We start from the raw sequence: 23,042 nt of genomic DNA on the forward strand, positions 1-23,042 counted from the left end.
CGAACAACTAGCACAAGACACAGGTCGGTTCATCTTAATCATCTTCGTTTATAGTTCATAAATGAGAATACAAGAGTAGTTTTCCTTGTTTGTTTCTGAGGTCTCTGTCACAACCCTGTGGGATAGGGTCGTTCTGAATAGACACTTTTCCCGAAAACAGTTATCAAGCAGATGGATACCTTATGTTCTTTGTATAATGACGTCCTAGCTTGTAGAGCCCCTACTAAGAATTATGCCTTGTTTTTAATGGAACGATATTTGTAATTGAAAATAAAGGCTGTTAAATCAGGTGCTCATATACATATTAATACCATCGATGATTTTATAAACTACTGTAAGCACTACGGGATAAAAGTTCAAAGATTGCTGTGTGAGTTTTATCTGCATAACCTTGTATTAGACCAGGAGACCGAGCTGAACCCTGGCCCTTTTGTTGGGGATATCCAATTACAGGCATTTATTTCATTTGGGGTTAATCAAGTTAAATGGCTTAAAGCCTATAATGCTTTCCAAAGGCAAGAAGATGGGGTAGACTTGTGGGTAAGAGCTGAGCCTATGGATCCAGTACAGTTGTGGAGAGAACATAGAAACCTCATGAAGACTCCAGGTGTAATTGAAGCATTAGGACCCATTCATAAAACAGTCAATCGGTAGGGAATAGAATACTTTTTCACTATTAAAGACCTTCCCATTGATGCGGCTAAATTTCGATATCAGATCTCTAATCCGAATATCCAACTCAGGGAACCATTTAAGTATGAAAATTTTAAGTTAGCCGCCAACCGCTTGCACCTCTATGGCGAAGTCAGTTTGAGGGCAGGGCCATCCTGGTTAGGATATAGGTTCTGGAGTCCAATCATTTGGCACCCTGCACCTGGATACCAAGCCCTGTATGAGATGCCTCAGGGTCAGACAGGCCATTTCTTTGAACACCTAGTTATGCATCGTGGCTGTAGACCTCCAGATGAGATTCCATCTCCAGCCTACCCTCTCACTGCCTTACATGTCAACTACAATGTTTTCATGAGTGCATGAAAAAGGGTAAGTAGGGGTGTGTGTGGAGTACTAAAGAAGGTATGTTTTTGGTAATTATTTCAGCATCTTTTCATTAGACCTTACAAACCTTTTGCATCATGAACTAGGTAAATGATAAGGAATTGTAATAAAACCTATGAGATTAATGTGCAAAACGAAAACACTGACAATTGTCATTTTCTTATGTAGGAAGAAGGAAAAATGAAAGATTTCCATTCCAAAGGAAAGAACAAGGCCAGGTTAACCACTGTCCCTTTGACGGGGAACCGTATGCAAACAAGGCAAACCAAATCAAAGCGTATCATCCCTAGAAAGGAAATGGAGATATCGGCTCGGTGAAAGAAAGAAAAGAGATAACTGAGGACAAACGGTTTGGCGAATCCCTCAGGATCCTTTGATCCTGAGGGATCACTGTTTTAACTATTTTTGCACCTAGACATCTCCGCCTTCATCATTATAAAAAGGGGAAACAAAATTAGCCCGAGGAGTCTGTTATGTTTTATGTAATTTCTCTTAAGATTGAAACTTTGATCATCGAGTCTCGTTGTGAACTGATCTACTATAATTCTGTCTTATGCATTAATACAAACTCAATTGCTATTTCATCTCTAAGTCTGGAATAACTTCAAGCGGTGTACCCCTGGAGGCTAAGGACCCAGCCCTGCAGGACACTTGCTCCTGTACTATTACTTTTGGTTTATGCGTGGTTTTCTTATCAGCGTTATTCGGTAATCTGATATGTTCTGTTAGTTTACATCACACGCTCTGTTATGTTTGATTTATTGAAGTTTCTGAAGACAGAACCATTGTATTAACTTTGCAACATATTACTGTTCCTTTAAGTGCTGATATAATATCGCCGGTCTTTACAGAATACTGTTGTTGTTCAATTACAGAGTATCTGTGCTGTACACTTATTTCATTGGTATTACTGAACTCATCTTAGGGATTATGTTCTTTGCGATTGTTGAATCTATAGACATTGTTGTTCCATTCTGAAATACAGTCGTATTCTTTATAACTAAGATTGATAACTGGATTACCAAGATCAGATTACTATTAAGGTGTGTCGTGTGCATGTATGTATGGTTTTCAAGCACTGTTCTATAGTCCATTATTAATCAGTGCTGTTCCATTCTTGTGTGCTGTTCAATTCGTCCTTAAAAGTGAAGGATTGCCATTTGATTCCTGTAGGACACAATTATTGCATTTGATCTTGTAGACTAAGGTGTTACTGCTTGTTAGACTTAATTGCTGTTACAGTTTCTTGTTTGCTGTTCCATTTCAGGTTTGTTGTTCCATTTCTTATTTTGTATCCTATTTCTTATCTGCCATTCCATCTCCTGTCATTTGCATTATTGTGTGGTGTGAAGAGCGATCTAAGGCTGTAGTGAGCATTGGAATTTACTGTCTGGCTCCCAGGTCGATGATCTGTTCCCTGATTTCCTTTAGTCCATCAGTTTACAAAGGGATGAGTTACTGCTACTGAACCCTTGATTGATAAATTGCCTAGTTTTCTGAATGCATGGTTTAGTCTTTAAAAGTAGTTTTCTATAAACAAACATCCGTTTACTCTTGTATTTTTGAGCATTGTACTACTATAATTACTCTAGCAAATGATAGCCTTAGACTGAGACACTCTTTGAAATAGAAAAACGTTCCTGGATTGAAAAACTAATGTGAGGTAATTAGAGGTGAAAGAAACCCTTTTTATAGCTCGACAGGGTGTGCTTCTCCCCGACCTATGGTGGGTGGACCTTGCAATTGATGGCCTATAGGTTGGATGAGTTAGGGGGTCAGGGATGGTAGGCTAAGTCGAGGTCAGTTCAATATTTAGCCAAAGTTTTATTGGATCTGGAGAGAGGCGGGGTTGACCCCTAGGTCGAGGGTCAGGGGTTAGACCCTATGTTGAACAATGAATTGCATTGTAGAAAGGCCCAACCTCCAAATTTCCTAGGGATGAGAGGCTACCACGTGTACCTATCCAAAATGGTAGTGAGAACATGTCTCATATCACATGGGCCATTATGTGGCTGCCACATGGAGGTCAAGATGAGGTGCGAGGGTTGGAATTGACCTATCTTTAAAGGGCCATTAATTTTGATCCATAAGTTAGATTGAGATGAAATTTATATTGTTTGAATTATCTCGATGAGATGAACGAAACAATTGTCCATTTGAAGTTTTAAAGATGTTGGAAAAATTCAAAATTTTAGATCTTGTTCCCATAACTATACCTTGGGAGTTGGGTCAACATAGTGACCACCTTCTTCTAATTCGAGCTGGGTTCTGAGGCTGGGGGGGGGTTGTGCTGTCACAATGTGGTATTAGAGCATCCAAGTTCAACACTTGGATTGGACAGGCTCTATCATGGGCAAGTTGATAGTAGAGTTCCTGCAAGGGGTTTCATAATGATTTTTAGAAAATTAACTAACCTAATGTTTAGTTGTTAAAAGTTAGTTTGTAACTAAGTGATTGCATGCATGGTCGATTGATTACATTGTGATTTCAATATGAAACATGGAACTAATGATTGATAAGGTTTTATTATTGATTGATAAGATAACCATTGTTTTGACTGATATAATTGTGACTATTCTTGCAGATAGGATAATGCTTATGTCTTGATGTTGATTAACACTGATTTGCTAATATGACTTGTTTTATTACAACTAGTTTACTATGGAAGTTCCATAAAAGAAAGTTCAAGGTCATAATTATGTCAATTTATTTATATCATAATGCATCTAACAATTGTGTGTGTATATGATATCATATCACAAGTAGCAAAGATCAACGAGGAATTAAGGGATGAGGATAGGAATGGTTCAACATGATTCTGAAAGGTCACAATATGGACATGGAGAGGTAAGAAAATATGAATAAGATAGGTCAATGGGAAACATGGGAGGAACCAAGTCTCCTGATTGGATGGATACCTTAAGAATCTTGAAGGCCGAGATCATAAGCTTAAAGGAAAATAATTAATAAGTTATTCAGAATCCAGGGCTATTCTGAGAACATAAAGGAAAAGATAACTACCTATAATCTAAAAGAAAGAGCATGCATATGGTGGGAGGATTTGAAGAATTTCAAGTGCATCATAGAAGAAATATTGACATGGAGGGAATTTAAAAGTCTCTTCAGAGAAAAATATTTATCAAACAGATATTTTTTTTCTATATAATACTACCTAAGCACCCACGGGGGATTTGAACTAGTGACCTATCACAAGGAGTGCCTTAACAATACACCCATTCACCATCAATCCAAATCCCCTTCGGCTAAATCAGATAGATATTATGAAAGCAAGGTAAAGGAATTTTATGAGCTGAAAATGGGACAACTATCAAAAGAAGAATACATTACCAAATTCTTGGAATTGTTGAGGTATGTTCCATATCTCATCGATGAGAAGGAAAAATTTCAACATTTTATTAATGGGCTTCCCATGTCCTCTAGAAGCCAAATCGAGTTTTATGAGCCTCAAACCTTATACGATGCCATGAGGAAACTGAAGCACCATTATGAACAAGCAAAATGAAGGTCTAAGTTCAAAGATGATTGGAAATCAAAAGGTAGCTGATCTAGACTTATGAAGAAATGAAACATAATACGTATATAAACATAAACACATAAATGCAACAAAAATAAATCTTAATATCGAAGAACTGAAAGATGCTTACATACATAATGGAAATAAACTAGCTTGGGCAATGGTAGCTTATCTCTGAGAAGATATGTGGTGGCTACATGCCTCTGGACTATCTTACAATGAGGTTCGAAGGCCTATTTATTATTGAGAAATAATGGAAAACCCTAAACATCCAAAAACCTAACCCTAGGAGATGAAGTGCCAAAAATTTAGGCCTCATTGTGGTAAATTGGTACATCAAACTCCCGGGGTCGTAACTTTGGCACACGATCTCCGTTTTATGCACATGATGCCTTGTTAGAGAGAGATATTAGAGGAATACAAATTTCAACTAAAAACGTTAATTAAATACTCATATTTTCCAATTTTTGAAAAAAAAAAACGTTATTCAGGGCCTCAAAAGGGCTCTAGAAGTTCACAACTCTAAAAACTACCAAAAACAGTAAAATTTGCTATAATTAAGGAAATTAAAAGAAAAAATAGTGGGGGTCTATGTGGAATAGGAAGGTGGCCACCAATATCCACCTAGATTAGTCCTCCCCCCTTAGGAAACAATTGTCCCCATTGCATTGAGTGCCTCCATGAGATGGGGAAACTTATGCTGAACTTGGTCCTTGGTGAGCCATTTGCCTTGGTGTAGGATTTGGCCATATTTAAAACAGAAATATAGTTGGATATTCTATTGGAAAGTGGTATTGATATGTATGTCCATGATCCAATCAGTTGTGGCCTATTCCATGCAATCTGGGTTTAGCTATGTTGGTGTAAGCTATTCTACAATGTCTGATGTGTCAAGTAATGGCGGAAAGTATGGCCAAAGGAGGTCTGCATTGAACACTGGGTGTAGGCCAAGGATAGGTGGAATTATAAGCTCAAAATTATTGTATCCTATAGCCTTATTGATAGTGTAAGTCCCATATTAGATCAAGAGAAGCTTGTGGTGGGCCCCAACGAGGTGCACCTTCTGCAAATGTAACCAAACTATGTCGCCCATTTGGAACTTAAGTGGCGCCCGATGCTAATCATGATGTTGTTTGTACTTAGTATTTTCTCTATCCAATATGTCATGGACCTATTGGAAGATGTGATAAATTCCATAAATGAAGTTGTTAGCTCTGTTAGCTTTGGGCTGGACATGAGACAAATGTTCGTGAGTAGTTGCAAGTGGTATGGAAACATCAATGGGACATAGTGGCTGGAATCCAAATCCCACCTAAAAGGGGTTGTGGTCAGTTGAGTTGTAGAGATATCTATTGTAGCTATGCTAGCAATAGGGGAGGCTTTCATCCCATGTGTGTTGATGCTTCAAGTTTTACATGCGTAGGATGTGCACAATCATCCTGTTGATGACCTCTATCTGGCCATTAGTTTAGGGGTGGAAGGTTGTGGACTTAGTGAGCTTGGTATCCAACAATGAATGAAGGCTTAACTAGAATGTACTTAGGAACCTATTGTCTTGATCTGATATAATGGACTATGGGACCCCAAAGTGTACCCACGCTCATTCAAAGAATACTTTGGTAGTGGATTCAACTGTGATGCTCTTCTTGCAGGCCGCCAAAATGGCCATCTTCGAGAGCTCGTCGATGACCATGAAAACACATACATTTACATGCTTGGTAGAAGGAAGGCCCAACATGTAATATATGGAGATGGATTCCCAGGGCCAGCTAGGAGTAGGTAAAGGAGTATACAAACCTTACTTCTTGATTATAGGCTTGGAAATGGAGCAGGAAATACAGGATTTTATATACTTCCCAACACCCTATCGAAGGTAGACCATCAAAATACTTCTCCAACACTGCCACTATCTTTTCTACCCAAAAATGTCTAGCGAACCAACTATAGTGCACCTCCCAAATCATCTTGGAATGCTCACTTGAAGGAACACAAAGTTTTCCTAGGTGGCATAACAGTGCATCTTAGAGGTGAAATTTAGGAACTTTCTTACCTTCCAAGACCATCTGGTATGTGGTGCCAAATTTTAGATCACCCTTGTAAAGATGCAACCATCTTTAAGTTTCGTGTCCACAAGAGTTAGGCACAGTGGCCAATGCCATAACCAGTTGTCATTTGAAGCATTATTCAACATTATTGGTGCTGCTCTTCCTGTAATTAATGTTCAAATGGAACTCTTGTAGATATATGGACCATTTTTTACGTCGATCGTTCTACAAATTTTCTTGTGTCTGTATGAACTGTAGTTTTTGGTGGTCTATGTGGATGGCAATTTCCTTCGCCAGAATGTAATGTTTCCATTGTCGATAGGCTTGCAAAATGAAATAAATATCTTTGTCATAGGTGGGATACTTTCAAACTGTATCTGAAAGTGTCTCACCATGATATGACACCAAAAGCCCCTATTGGGTAAGATTTGCACAAAAAACATGGTCAGAGGCATCTTTATTAATTTAAAATGGTTATTGCAGGTTTGGTAATGTGAGCACTAGTGCTGAGAATAGGTGATGCTTCAACTCAGAAAATGTCTTCTATTGGGATTTAGACCAAAAGAAATTTTCTTTCACTCTTCCCTTGGTGACTTGACACAAAGGCCAAATGATATGAGAGAATACCAACATGAACATACAATAGATATAGGAAAAACTTAGAAATATGCAGAGCTCTATTAGAGTGGTTTGGGTTGGCCAATCGCTAATAACTTGTATCTTGGCTAGGTCCTATTGTGGCCATAACTACCACCCTATTTAAACATGCCTTGGTAGGAAATTTTAAATGGACCCCCTATAAGTCTAATATATCATCTTTCTGAATGATCCTTTTCATCCCAGTAATTTTAACTCTATGGAGGGCCCAATATTCCTTTCACAAATGGGTAAAGCCCTTTGACCAACCCCTCACTTAAGCCCTTCATTCCTATGTTTATCGGGATTTGTTTAACCCCTCAAAACCCTCATCGCATTATTATTCCCACCACAATTCCTTATAGCAGAAATCCTTCACAAAGCATTCATAAACCCTTTTCAGGGCCTATCACAATAACACAAGGCATTCATGGCTTCTGGACCTGATGGAATTTATCAACTCAAATGTATGCATTTCTAGTCCGGAGCCCATCGTAGATCACTATCAGCCTAGCCCCAAAGCCATGTGTATAAATAATGCACCCCTGGTCTCTGGACCCGTTGGCCCTATGAACCTCATTGCATATATTTTCAGGTCTGAAATCCCTATCGCACATCGCAATCGGCCTATGTCCAAGGTTTATGCATATATATATGGCGTGCCACTAGCCCCTAGACTCGACGACATTATTAACCACATTATATACATTTTCGGGTCTGGGGCTGCATCTCATATTGCGTATCAACGGAGCATGGGCCTTATACACAATGTGCACGACAATGTGGTGGATCCACCGATTTCTATGAACTTGAGCGTATAACATTTCAAGTTCGGCATTATGGCTGGACATGGTTTTTCCTGTGCATTCCTTTGTTTCTCAAAAGTATTGAAATCTCGGTTTTCAAAGGGAAGCCTGTATTGCGGACCCGCCAGTAGTATTAACAGATATATATATATATATATATATATATATATATATATATATATATATATATATATGTATATATATATATGTATATATATATGTATATATATATGTATATATATATATGTATATATATATATATGTATATATATATGTATATATATATATATGTATATATATATATGTATATATATATATATGTATATATATATGTATATATATATATATATATATATATGTATATATATGTATATATATATATATATATATATAGATATGTATATATATGTGTGTGTGTGTGTGTGTGTTTTTAGGTCCAGGGCCATATCATATATTGCATATCGGCGAAGCCCCAGGCTCATGCATATTGTGATATGCGATATGCCGAACCCAATGATATTTATAAGCACTGATATATAACATTTGAGGTTCGGTTTGAGTGATCAGGGCAAGGTTTTCCTTCTTATCCTATGTTCTCCAAATTTTCCGAAATAACAAAGGGATTGGGTTTTCAGTGTACAAGGCAGTGCTTGTGCTTTATATGAATATTTATGTTCTATTGTTCATAATCATGAAGCTAATGATGGCTATCTCCGAAAGTGAGAAGAAAAAGACATAGGAGTGGATTCGAAGAGCCATATGTGTAGAAGCATTGGGTTTGAATGTCTAGTCTCAAGCATTTCGAGTCAGAGCCCCACGCATTGGTTGTATAGTCCAAGAGCAAAGCTGGCCCGGTTTTCATCATGAGGAAGTGACACACAACCACAACTTTTTCCCGCATTTGTTCACTTCTTCATGAAACTAATCGCTCTAGCAGATATGTTTCCTACGCGGCACCGGTTATGCTGACGGTTTTATCTTTGTATACTCGATCTGCATATCGAAAGTAGTAGGGAAGATGAAAAGGTGGGGTAGACCTAGAGTCAAGAGATTTTGCATAAATATTTCCTCTGAAGAGGAAAAAGGGCTTTTTGGCTTGTAGAAGAATAGTTTTGATTTATTGTGAATAAAGGCGACTGTTTGGTTCAAGGAGGAGCCATAGTTTCAGATTCATTGTATTGTTTTGGATTAGAGGGTTATTACTGGCATGAATGTAAATGTGATTTGTTTTTATGCATATTGATGACTTACAATTCACTATTAGTCTTGTTAAATTCAATGTGATTTAGTTTCATGGTTAACTTGTGAATAGTCTCTAGTTTGAAACTAATTTAAACATCAGTTGCAAGTTTTAATCTCATAAAAGAATTTGGATTCCTATATGAGTGATTGGATTGCAATTTAGATTTAATACAGTCTTGTCCAGCTATGAATTCAATGATTGATTCATTTGGACTTGAATCTATACATGATGTTTAATCTTCTTTATCATGCTCCTACCAAACATATATATGGTGTTTAAACCTCTGTATTACGCTTTTGCAGGATTGATTAGGATAGCTAGGACTATATTAGAGTAGTTAGAAGTAGTATAGATAGGATTTAATACATAGAGGTTAGTTGTTTTACCTTTGTTGATTTAATTGAAGTCTTCCTTCCAGAAGCAATCTTTCGACATGTTCAAATAGTTTACGAGGTCCCTTAAAACCAGTCAGAGCTAGCCATTCCAAATGAAAGCAGGTCTAATTGGGGTCTGCGATTGGGTTAGTTCCCCTTGTTGGCATTGTGCACTTTTGCCATGTCAACAAATTGGAGCTAGAGGGGGGCCTAAACCGCCCTCTCCAGCTTTTCAAGATTTCATCTATAAGTACCACGCATGGATTCCAAAGGATTAATGTATGGATCATAAAGGTCGGAGAGATCCTGCCACACATTTGAAAGAGCCTCATTTTGAAGAAACAGAAACCCCTCTGAGTCTTGTTTCTGGGTCACCCAAGGAAGAGAGGTTGTGGGAGTATCCTGTCACTCAGGAACAACCTGTCAGAGCACTCACTCGAGCTTATGCTCGTTCCCTCTCTTAGCTTCCCATATTTCATTCTTTACCTCTGACAACTAAGAGAAAGCCTAGGATCTTTACCTTGAGCGAAGATACATCTACAGCCACTTCTCTCGAAGATATTGTGCTAGAATCCTTGCAAAGTATTGACAATCCTTTGGAAGAAATTCATGAGGATTCCCCTTCTAAAGGTAACTCCTTGCTTGATTTTGAGAATCTTAATAGAGAAGCCTCCAACCAAAACTTCCATTTCCATAATATGGCCAACGTTCCTCCTCTAGGTGGGAATCAACCTCCACCTCCTCCTCTGGGTGGGAATCAACCGCCACCTCCTCCTTGAGCACTCCCTCCCTGGCTTGCATAGGATGTTGTAGCGGTACCTGGGCAGTAGCATCCCTTACCCAAAAATATAGAAAGAGTGTTACTCAATTTCGACCCTGAGCACAGAGACACCGCTGATAACTGTATCCACTCTTTCTTCCTAGCCTTGCACCAGTTGGGGGTCACTGATGAAGATGTGGTATTTCACCTATTCTCTTTTACTTTGACTGGTGCAACCTCCACATGGTATTTCAGCTTGAGAATAGGGTCAATCACCTCTTGGGGTGCCTTTTAGCAAGTCTTTTTAGACAAGTTTGGTGATGACAAAACACCTGCGGCCTTAGTTTTAGAACTATCCCATCTAAAAATGGAAACCAGGGAGAAGGTTAATGATTTTAACATCCAGTTCAACACCTTGTTCAATAGAATCCCAATAACTACTAGACCTACCGAAGAGGTGCTAATGGAATTCTATATCTCTACTCTCCCTATCCCTACAGTGATGTGGGTTAAAAGGAGTAATGTGCAAACCTCACAAGGTGCTATCAATGAAGCGGTGAAATTTGAAAATGAAATGATCAGCCTCATAGCAGGCCACCCTACAACTGGAGAAAAGAAAGTCTCTCAAACATCTAAGAAGAATAATGGAAATGAAAACAAAGGGGTTGAAACTAAAGACAAGGACACCATGGATGTGGAAGGGTTGCATCAGATCATTAAGAAACTTACAAACATAGTCATTGATATGAGGAGGAATCATGGAGAGAGTACTAGTGGTAAGGGAGGAGATTATAATAACAAAAAACCCTTCAAACCTTTCTACTGGAAGAAAATAGAAGGTGGTCATGGTTAGCTTGCATTGCCTACTCCACCTAATGAAGGGGCTTTAAACACAGAAGAATTGGCTCTGATTGGATTGCTCCTCAACAAAGAAGAACCTATACTGGAGCTCGAACTAGAACAAGGAGATGAGGAGGAATACCAAGTAGAAGAACCCTCAAATGAGGAAACCCAAATTAATGTGTTGTGGGATTTCCATAGTGATGAGAATGACGATGAGGGAGATAACACTACAGAAATCAACGCTAATGAAATCCACACATGCAGTAAAGGGCCGCTTCCAGGTGTGACAAAGCCCTTAGACTGAACAAAGCAAGATGTTCGCCCTGTGAAAGCATCCACTCCCAGAGTTCCTGTCGAGAAGAGTAGGCCTGGTGGTCAATCCAAGAATACCCATGTTGCAAGTCAGCCCGAGAAAGAAAATGCACCCCCCACTGCAACGAAGGCCACTTAACATGGTAAACTCCCACTTAAAAATGACAAAACAGGTATGTTTACTCTGCGCTACCTTGTTTATAACATTGATTATAATATTTTGGATGATCTCAAGAAGTCCAGGGCCAATATCACATATTTTGACTTGTTGAAATTAACCCAGCAAAGAGATTTACTGCTAAAAGCTATGAATGAGAAGAACTGCAAAACCCCCACCACCTCAAGAACCCAAACCAAGAAGCCAATGTCCAAACCTATTAGTACCACTAGCGTAGCCCAAATACCATCAGCTATGGAGGCCATGTTATATACAATGAATCAAAAACCCCAAGATTTCAGCGCAACCATGATAGGAAGGAAATCGAAATCTATGACTCCACCATTCCTCATTACGTTTGAAATTTTCAACATGAATGTCCACAATTGCTTGGTAGATTCTGGTGCCTCATCGACTATCATGCCTTATGCTATTGCTAAAATACTTCAGGCCATACCTGAAAAAACTAGAACTCGAATCATGCAATTAGATAGGAGAAATGTGACAGTAATTGGAGAATTGAAGGATGTGTTGATTCGGATGGCTGCTAAACCACAGTACACACAGGTCATTGATATAGTGGTAGTCAATATACCTCAGGCCTATGGAATTCTGCTTAGCAGGGACTGGTTAGCAAAATTGAACGGATACTCCTTGACTGATTGGTCCCATCTCTTGTTGCCCAAAAAGGGAAAGGATGATATGCTGAGAGTCAATAGGGAAAGATACATGAAGTATGTAGTAATGGAAATAAATGGTCCCAATGAACCTGTAATTTTTACCAACTCCATCCTTGGGAACTATAGTTTCAATGTCTATACTACAAAAACCTATTTTGGAGATTTTCATGCAAAAAACGTTAAAGAAACTTCAACACACACATAGTTGGAAATTCCCTCCCACAATCCAACTGATGAGCCATCCTGTATTATAGTAGATGATAGGACCAATTTCTTAGATAGTAGTTCAATTGATGTAACATTGGATGTAATATTCTAGACCCTCTATTTTGATGGTTCTAACTGCCTTGAAGGTGCAGGTGCTGGAAGTGTTCTCACTGACCCACAAGGGAACTAACATCTACTGGCCAACCAGTTGGACTTCACATGCACCAAAAAGACAACGGAATGTGAAGGTCTGCTGCAAGGCTTGAAGAAAGCCATTGGTATGAATGTGAAAAATCTTAAAGTTTTTGGTGACTCACAGATAATCATAGATCAGGTAAGGAAAAGGATACATTGCAATTATCCACACCTGGTGAGGTACCAGCATGAGGTATGGGATTTAATTGACAGTTTTGATTCCTTTATATTACATACATACCTCGAGGCCAAAACCAAGATGCTAATCTAATGGCTAATATGGCTACTAAACTTTTGCCTGATTTTAGATTGAAGAAAAATAAATGTTCTGTTGAATTGATTTTCAGAACATCCATGCCTGATAACATCTCAAATTGGCATGTTTACAAAGATGATGAGAAAATCCTTGAGGTCCTACACTGCAAGAAGACATTCAAGAATGCAGTCATTGACGAAAAGGATCACGAAAATATTATGAGTGAAAGGGAAGACAAGGAAAAGGATCAGCCCAATGTGATTCCAAAATCAGTGGTTATGATGGAGCACTTGTATGACTTGCATGATAAACTCAAGAAACCTACTAACTACAAAACACATATCTCGTCTATGAAGTATGAAACGGTCAACCTTGGGACTAAAAAAGACCCAAAAAATGTCAATATGGGCCTGGGGTGCTCTCCGCAAGAAAAGGCTGCATTTGTTAAACTATTTAAAGAATACAAGGATGTCTTTGCATGGACATATGAAGACCTTTGATACTAGTATTATGCAGCATATGATCCCTTTGGAAAAGGAGGCCAAGCCCTACCAACAAAAGCTGCGTAAGATGCATCTAAGCCTAGAACCATTGGTGAAGAAGGAACTGAACAAGATGTTGGATGCTAAAATCATATTCCCAGTCAGACACACCCGCTGGGTAGCCAATCTTGTGCCACTGAGAAATAAAAATGGAGACATCAGAATGTGTATTGATTTTAGAAACCTGAACAGAGTGTCTTAAAAGAATAACTATCTTGTCCTTTCTATGGAACACATCCTTCAGTGTGTTTCTGGGTCTGAAATGTTGTCCCTATTAGATGGGTTTTCAGGATATAATCAGGTACTGGTATCTCGTTGGGATCAGCTTAAGACAGCCTTCAACACCAAATGGGGCACCTATGCATACCGTAAAATGCCTTTTGGGCTCATTAACATGGGTGCCACATTCTAGAGAGATATGGACATAACCTTCTGAGCACTGATGAATAGATTCGTAGTGGTGTACATGGATGGCATCACTATGTATTCAAATTGTAGGAGGGATCATATTTATCACCTAAGGCATATTTTTGAAAGATGCCAAAGGTATGGAATTTCTTTGAATCCTAAGAAGAGCATCTTTGCAGCCACAGAGGGGAAACTGCTGGGTCATATCCTTTCTAAAGACAGGATTATGATTGATCCTAGAAGAATACAAACCATCATGAGAATACAACCCCCTGCCAATAAAAAGGCCATGCAATCTTTCTTTGGGAGGATTAATTTCATTAGAAAATTTGTCTCAGGTTTCGCAGAAATAGTGCACCCCTTGCAGTTGATGATGAAGAAAGACATTGTGTATAAATGGAATGATGAAGCCAAGGAAGCGTTCTGGCGAATCAAGGAAGCCATTGTTGAAGTTCCTATGCTGGTTAGCCTTGATTTCGGAAAAGGATTCTTCTTATACACCTTTGCTTCCGACATTTCATATGCCACAATTCTCACTCAAAAAAATGATGATGGAAATGAAGTCCCCATTTCCTACATGAGTTCAAATCTCTAAGGAGTGTAACTGAATTATCCAGACGTGGAGAAACAAGGTTATGCAGTTTTCAAGGCCATTAAACATTTCCGTCCTTACTTACTAAATGCCAAGACTAAAGTCATCGTGCCCCATCCTGCTGTAAGAGCCTTCTTCATGCAAAAAGAAATGGGTGAATGAAGAGGGAACTAGATAATCGCCCTGCAAGAGTTCAACCTAGAGATAAATCTGGCATAGATAGTTCGAGGGCAGGGACTTTGTAGGCTATCGGTAGAAGCCTTAGTAGACCAAATGGAGGCATCCGAAGAATGAGGAACGCTGAGTCTGCAATATGCATAAAGGGAACTCAGGGAGGAGCTCTTATGGAGTAACGAAGCACTGATGTATGAGTGAGAAGCATTGAAAACCATTTTGACCCTGAGTCGTGGTACCACGACATAAGCTTCTATCTAGTGCGGGGTTCATGTCCTGAACACATGGATGCATCACAGAGGAGAGCACTCAGATTGAAATCCAATCAGTATCATTTGGCCGACAACACCTTATACAAAAAAAATCATGATGGAATATGGCTGAGGTGTTTGGAGAAAGATGATGCCAACCGTGTATTGAAAGAAATGCACGACGGCCTAGCAGACGCTCACTATGGCAAAGAGACCACTTCTCACAAAATATTGAGAGCCCGATATTATTGGCCCACAGTGTTCAGAGACTTGCATGCCTATGCTCGCAAATGAAAGGCATGCCAAACCGCCGCAGGATGAGAAAGAAATCTCGCTGTTCCGCTCAGGTCTATCATGATTTACTAACCATTCTAGCAATGGGGCCTAGATGTCATAGGTGAGATCACTACAAACTCCTCACAATAGCACAAGTATATACTCACAGCGACTGATTACTTCACTAGATGGACCGAAGCCATCCCATTCCAGAAGGTGAACGAATATGAGGTAATATAATTCATTGAAAAATTCATTATCAACAGGTATGGCATCCTTGACGCTCTCATCTTTGATAACACTTCTTACCTTTCATCTCTGAGACTAACTGAGTTTTCCATTGATAAATCAATCCACATAAAATATGCAAGAAACTATTACCCCCAAGGAAACGGAGTTGCAGAGTCTTCCAATAAGAACCTTATCCACGTAATCCGCAAGACAGTTACTGATAACTAGAGGAACTGGCACAATGCCTTGACAAATGCCCTTTGGGACAATAGGGTCACTCCTAAATTGGACTTGGGAAACTCTCCACACTTCCTAGTCTATGGACAGGAAACCATCTTTCCCCCAAATGTTTTCCTTCCATCCTTACAGCTCTCCCAAGCTTCAAAAGGAACCCCTTCAACCCCGCTTCAAGGAAGGATCGACCAACTGATGAAGCTATAGGAATTAAGGGATAGAGCCAAAATTAAATTCAAAAATCACCAAATGATTGTAAAGAGATGGTTTGATCATCATCTGGTGGGAGATAAAGATTTCCAAGTGGGGGAACTAGTTCTAAAGTGGGACAAGCTGGGTGAGCCAAAGGGTAAACACACAAAATTCCAACACCTATGGCTGGGCCCATTCCAAGTTGTTGAAAAGATTGGTCAAGGGACTTACAGGTTGAAAACATTACAGGGGGAGACTGAAAAGCTCCCTGTTAATGGCCAGCATTTGAAGAGATACTTCCAGTAGCCACTGCATTGGTGGTTTCCTCCTGAGTAGGTTAGAGTTCATTTCATTATTGTTGTTAGTTTAGTTGTATTTCTGTCCTTTCCTTTGTTTTCTACCAAGTTTTTTCTCTTACCGTTTTGAATTACATTCCTTTTCAGCCAGCTAATTGCAGTCCTCCGGTCTCGTTCTACCTTTTAGATTTTTCGTCATTCTCTACTCTCGGCCTTTCCCTGCCTCACTAGCCTGCTGAAGATTTTGTTGTTCTTGAATCCATCATTTCCTTGGAAATCAAGCAAACCTTCTATCAGCCCATGAGCACTTGAGAATTAGCAGTGGAATGCAAACCGAAACCCCTCATTGGCATCTATTGGGAATTGTGTGAGATCTGTTGATAACTTGAACATCTGGAGCATGTAGGGGCATCTTTATAAAACAAAAAATGTGTAACTACAGCTGGACTAACATGGAGGAACACTGCATTTAAATAAATCCCACTTAGAGCTAGCCTATACTTGCTTGTAAGGTTTACAATCATTCTCCATTGGTCCCATCCATCACATTAAATGGTCCAATACCTGTTACTCTCAAGTAAATCTCCTTTCATGGGCTAAGCTCACTATCTCATACCCTGTGGCAAATCTAATTGTGCTCTAGTCCTGGTGCCTGAAACTAGAAGGACTTATCTAAAAAGAAATGAAATGTCAAGTCCTTGTGCCAATCTAGAAGGACAGGTTGTTTGGGAGGCTGGTTAGAGTAAGGACTGTTTCTGGGCTCAGAGTATTGGTTGAGACAGCAAGCCAAACCTTGCTTAAGAGGTTTAAAAATATGTCATGATCCATGACTGTGCCCCATTCAATCAACAAATATAGCACTGCAATTCTCATATAAAGTGCAAGAAAAACATGTCTACATCAAGCTTGATGAGCAATAAAGAGTTGAGGTACACACCTAAATAGGTATGGACAGACCAGTGAAGGCCACAAAGAGATTTTTGAAAGTGGGAAATAGGTAGAGGAAGGTCAATAAACCCCATAATACTACCATTGGAGAATGCCTGTCAAAATCATATCAGCAAGTAGAAGTTATTTGTCTCTATCCCTTCTGAAACAATAATGTTTAATTGGAACCCATGCTTGTCCATCTATATAGTTTGCATTTCAATTTTATTTTAACATCTTGATGTTCCATTGATCTGAAGGTTATTTGGAAATAGAGATAACTGGTTCACCCAGCGGTTCACCATCTGTTGTGGCCACAACTACCTCCCTATTTAAACATGCCTTGATATCAAACTTTAAATGGGCCCCCTATAAGTCTAATATATCATCTCTCTGAATGATCCTTTTCATCCCAGTAATTTTAACTCTATGGAGGGCCCAATCTTCCTTTCACAAATGGGTAAAGCCCTTTGACCAACCCCTTGCTTAAGCCCTTCATTCCTATGTTTATCGGGATTTGTTTAACCCCTCAAAACCCTCATCGCATTATTATTCCCACCACAATTCCTTATAGCGAAAATCCTTCACAAACCATGCATAGCCCCTTTTTGGGGCCTATCGCAATAACACAAGGCATTAATGGCTTCCGGACCTGATGGGTATTATCAACTCAAATGTATGTATTTTGGGTCCGCAGCCCATCGCAGATCGCTATCAGCCCAGCCCCAAAGCCATGTGTATAAACAACGCACCCCCGGTCTCTGGACCCCCCAGCCCTATGAACCACATTGCATATATTTTCAGGTCCGAAATCCCCGTCGCACATCACAATTGGCCTAAATCCAAAGTTTATGCATATATATATGGCGTGCCACTGGCCCTCAAAGCCGACGACATTATTAACCACATTATATACATTTTCAGGTTTCGAGCTGCATCACATATCGTGTATCGGTGGAGCATGGACCTTATACACAGTGTGTGTGGCGATGTGGTGGATCTGCCGATTTCTATGAACTTGAGCATATAACATTTCAAGTCCGGCATTATGGCTGGACATTGTTTTCCCCGTATATTCCTTTGTTTCTCAAAAATATTGAAATCTCGGTTTTCAAAGACGAGCTTGTATTGCGGACCTGTCAGCATTATTTACATATCTATATATATATATCTATATATGTGTGTGTGTGTGTGTGTGTGTGCGCTTTCGAGTCCAGGGCCATATCGCATATCTCATATCAGCGGAGCCCCAAGCTCATGTATATTTCAATATGCGATATGCTAGACCTAGCAATATTTATAAGTGTTGATATATAACATTTGAACTCCGTTTTGAGTGATCAGGGCGGGGTTTTCCTTGTTTCCCTTTGTTTTCCAAATTTTATGAAATAACAAAGGGATTGGGTTTTCAGTGTAGAAGGAAGCGCTTGCGCTTTATATGAATATTTCTGTTATATTTTTCATAATCATGAAGCTAATGATGGTTATCTCCGCAGGTGAGAAGCAAAAGACGCAGGAGTGGATTCGAAGAGCCATATGTGCAGAAGAATTGGGTTTGAAGGTCTGGTCTTAAGCATTTTGAGTTAGAGCCCCACGCGTTGGTTGTATAGTCTGAGAGAAAATCTGGCCTGATTTTCGTCATGAGGAAGTGACACACAACCACCCCTTTTTCCTACATCTGTTCACTTCTTCGTGAAACTAGTCACTCCAGCAGATATGCTTCCTACGCGGCAGCAGTTACGCTAACTGTTTTATCTCTGTATACTTGATCTACATATCGAAAGCAGTAGGGAAGATGAAGAGGTGGGGTAGACCTAGAGTCAAGAGCTTTTGCATAAGTATTGCCTCTGAAGAGGAAAAAGGGCTTTTTGGCTTGGAGAAGAATAGTTTTGATTTATTGTGAATAAAGGTGACTGTTTGGTTGAAGGAGGAGCCATAGCTTTAGATTCATTGTATTGTTTTGGATCAGAGGGTTATTACTGGCATGAATGTAAATGTGATTTGTATTTATGCATATTGATGACTTACAGTTCACTATTAGCCTTGTTAAATTGAATGTGATTTAGTTTCATGGTTAACTTGTGAATGGTCTCTGGTTTGAAACTAAGTTAAACATCAGTTGCACGTTTTAATCTCATATAAGAATGTGGATTCCTATATTTGTGATTGGATTGCAATTTAGCTTTAATACAGTCTTGTCCAGCTGTGAATTCAGTGATTGATTCATTTGGACTTGAATCTATACATGATATTTAATCTTCTTTATCATGCTCCTGTCGAGCATATATATGATGTTTAAACCTTTGTATTATGCTTCTACAGGATATATTAGGATAACTAGGACTAGATTAGAGTAGTTAGAAGTAGTATATATCGTATTTAATACATCGAGGTTAGTTGTTTTATCTTTGTTGATTTAATTGAAGTCTTCCTCTTGGAAGCAATCTTTCGACATGTTCAAACAATTTACGGGGTCCATTAAAACCCGTCGGAGCTAGCCATTCCAAACAAAAGTAGGCCTAATTGGGGCCTGTGATTGGGTTAGTTCCCCTTGTTGACATTGTGCACTTTTGCCATGTCAACAAGTCCAAATGAACACCCTGTTCGTCAATGATGTACTCCATATATTGAACCTGGGCCATACAAAAAGTGCATTTCTCCAAATTGGCACACAATTTTTGTTGTCGCAAGATTTGGAGGACCTGTGAAATATGGTGTATGTTTTCTTTATAGCTTTAGATGAAGATCAGGATGTCAGCGAGATATACTACCAAAAATGATTTGGTGAAAGGCCAAAATATGTCATCCATCATCTACATGAAGGTCATGAGGGCATTCATCATCCCGAAAGGCATGACCAACCATTTGAAAATGACCTCCTTGGATTATAAGTCAGTCTTCCAACATCAAAAGGTTCGATTGGTACCTGGTGATAACTAGACGTCAAGTCAATATCGTGGAAATATTTGGACCCCATGAGCTAGTCTAGAAGGTCATCAATCTGTGGGATTGGATACCTATGCCAAACAATGATCTTATTCAGTGCCTGATTGTTAATATAGAGCCTCCAGGTTCCATCCTTCTTTTGTACCAACATGATCAAGCTCCCATAGGGTGATGAACTTGGCCTAATGTGCCCTTTTTGCAACAACTCCTGAATCTGCCTCTTGATTTCATCATTCTCCAAAATAGAGTGTTGATATATTGGTATTGGGTAATGGTGCAATCCGAATTAGATCGATGGAGTGCTTGACTTGACAGTGTAGGGGTACTCATTTGGGTGAGGTGAAGATGTCCCTGTACTCCTCCACGACCTTTTCCATTCACTGCTTCCATTCAGAGGATCCTTGACTCAAGCCTGTGGATGTGGCTACAATATTTCTCTTTCTCTAAGGGTGAATCATGAGGAAGAAAAATTTCCTGCTCTAGGAAATGAAATTACTGGATTTTTTAGCAGTGATCAAAGATAAGGTGGTAGGCGGTGCTACCTCTAGTATTCTGTATAATTTATGACCCAAAGTAATAATAACAGAATGAGGTTTATATTTTTTAGGTCACTATAATACTAGTATATTCCCCTTATTCTTCTTAGTGTATCCTCCTATTGTTATTGTTGTACCCATGTATCCCCCATGTTGTTATTGGTGTACCCCATATAACCCCACTATTGTTATTGTTGTGCCCTTACATTATTATTTTTTTGTAGGCTCTGATTATATTGTGACCCCTTAGAGTATTATATATATCAAGGAGGTGTTATCATTTGAATCATCCAAGAATTTTTCATTTATGTAATGTAAAGTAGTTTTCTGCCTTGAAGAGGATAATTTTTAATTCGTTGATCTAACTTTTCTATGAGCTGTTTGCATAACATTTGGTATTAGAGCTTTGGATTCTAAGGTTTCAAGTCTTCGAACAAGTCATCTTGGAATTTTCTCTATAACATTTTTTCTACGAGGCTTCAAAATATTAAATTTTGATCACGTGGACACGAACTCTTGGTGAAGTTCATGTACAAATTTTAGATCTTGGTTCTCCTTATTTTCGGATATATGATCCAGGGAAGTTATGGTTTTTACATGCTCTAGAATCCCATTTCAAATAGGTGGCCTAGGGAACATTGTTATAACTTTCATTTTAGGGATCATATTTGAATTCTGTAAAAGGTGGATGAAATGGCATGAACCATAGTATTTTTATTAGCAATTTTATGGGAGTGACTCGTGGAATCCCATACAACTTCGCTCTACTGAACTAGTCCATAATCAAGACATCGTGGGAGATCTGACATAACTATATATTGAAGAATCCAATATTGGTCTGACTTGTGGCATTAGAAACAATATTTGTAGGCCTACCACAACATAAAATTTCAGATCTTGGAAATCCGAAATTATAGAGATACAACAATTTAAATATTGAGCTACAAAAAAGAAAGAAAAAGGTGTGTATTTTTTAAATTTTGTCATAACTTTTGTTTGAAAAATAAAATTGAAGTGATTCAAGGGGAATATTGAAGCATATAAATAAGTATTTGGTTCTATAATTCCTCTAAAACAAAATAATTCTACAACCATTAAGCCCTCAAAAATCTCTACTATGATGCATGAAGAGGAATAATTGCAACATGGTATATCAAAATTGCGAGACGAACTGCAATAAATTTCTCTCTCACAAATAACAACCAAATATGACATGGATGGTTTTAAGGATGGAATAGAAGCTAATATGGATGGTTTGTAAGTAGACATGGAAGGTTTGAAGGAAGGTTTGACAAAGTTGTTGCAAGAAAGGCTTCCAATGGTGACAAGGTAATCCATGAAAATCATGATGAGAACAAAATGTGTATGAATTATGATTTTAGAGACTCCAATGTGGGGTTTAAGAACCACCACATTCCAAATATAGATATATAGAATTTTGATGGCAAGGATATGGTAACATGGATACTACAGATGGAGCAATATTTTAATATAAATGATGTGCAACACACACAAAAGTTACGCATTGCATCTTTATAATTAGAACCAAATAAATTTATATGGTATTAATGGATTTTTTCTCATAAACCACTTGTCACTTGGTCAATTTCTATGGAGGAAATGATAGCACATTATGAGGATACAAAGAGAAACACCTTCTTTTGCCAACTGATAAATGTTAAACAAAAGGGTTCAATGGCGGAGCACATTGAGGACTTCCAAAAATTGAATCTTAGGGTAACTAATATTCCAAAGGAGCTTGGGATTGATGTATTCATAGGGGCTTTGAAAGATAAAATCCAACATGAGGTTCACCTTTGGGAACCTGATTCATTGGAGAAGGCATTAAAAGTGGCACGAAATTTTGAAACCAAAATTATGGCAACAAGGAAGTCTACCACTCACAACTATAAAGATGGAAGTGTTCTGCTCCTAACCGTCCACAACCTACAAGGTTGACACCACGAAAATTGGAGTAAAAAAGTTACAGTTGTGATATAAAATACACTAAAGGTCATAAGTTTGTTGAGAAGTAATTATCCTATGCAGATTGTGAAGAGGAGGAAGAAAAGGAAAAAGAAACATCAAAAGTAGAGGATGTACACCAAGAACCAACCCCAGAGAAAGAAGAAATGAATCTGACCATATCTTGCAATGCATTAGTAGGAATTATCACTCCTCAAACTCTCAAGATCAAAGGATATATCAAGAAGAAAAAGGTAATACTGCCAATTGATTAAGGTAGTACTCATTTTTTTGTTCATTGTAAGATAGCCAAAGAAATGAATTGCTTCCTATATGTAGCACCTTTGCGTCAAGTAATGGTTGCAAA

Source organism: Pinus tabuliformis, chromosome 5_1 (assembly GCF_031772625.1).
Source record: "Pinus tabuliformis cultivar Carrire ecotype Pingquan chromosome 5_1, CPIR1, whole genome shotgun sequence".
Taxonomy (NCBI): domain Eukaryota; kingdom Viridiplantae; phylum Streptophyta; class Pinopsida; order Pinales; family Pinaceae; genus Pinus; species Pinus tabuliformis.